Source organism: Pteropus vampyrus, unplaced genomic scaffold (assembly GCF_000151845.1).
Source record: "Pteropus vampyrus isolate Shadow unplaced genomic scaffold, Pvam_2.0 Scaffold8, whole genome shotgun sequence".
NCBI lineage: Eukaryota > Metazoa > Chordata > Mammalia > Chiroptera > Pteropodidae > Pteropus > Pteropus vampyrus.
Window position 1 is genome coordinate 4033524 of NW_011888789.1, and position 597 is coordinate 4034120.

Here is a 597-nt window from a genome sequence, read left to right on the forward strand (position 1 = left end):
CCAGTGATATTGGTGCTTTCCAATATCACTAGTTAGGTGTGTATATGTGTATGCATGTCCACAGGACAGAGGCGATAGAGGTGTGTGGGATTTTATAGCTACATTCACTTTTGTCCACTTTCGACATCCTTATTTAAACCTCACATGTATCCCATGAAGTGTGGATAGCCTCATTGTACGGTGAGGCTATGCCTTAGAGAAGTAGTGGCAATTAAGACACCCAGAGCCAGAAGAAGGAGCTAAGACTCCAAGTCAGGTCCACTGCCTCCGATCATCTGCCATTTGCTGATCTTTCCCTAGCTGAGTGGCAGATTTCTCATAGAGCCAATCCACATGGCCTCAGCATCGGAATAAAGCAGAACCCTAGAAAAATTAAGATCCATAGCAAAATAATCATATGAGTCTCAAAGAAATTAAGTCATTCTGTCACCCCATTACTGAGATGCTTAAGGCAAAATTAAGTAGAGAAATACGAGGCAAGCACTTTTGAGTATCCAAAGAAAACCAAAACAATTCGTAAAGATCTATGCACCCCTATGTTCATGGCAGCACAATTTACAATAGCCAGGATACAGAAGCAACCTAAATGCTCATCAA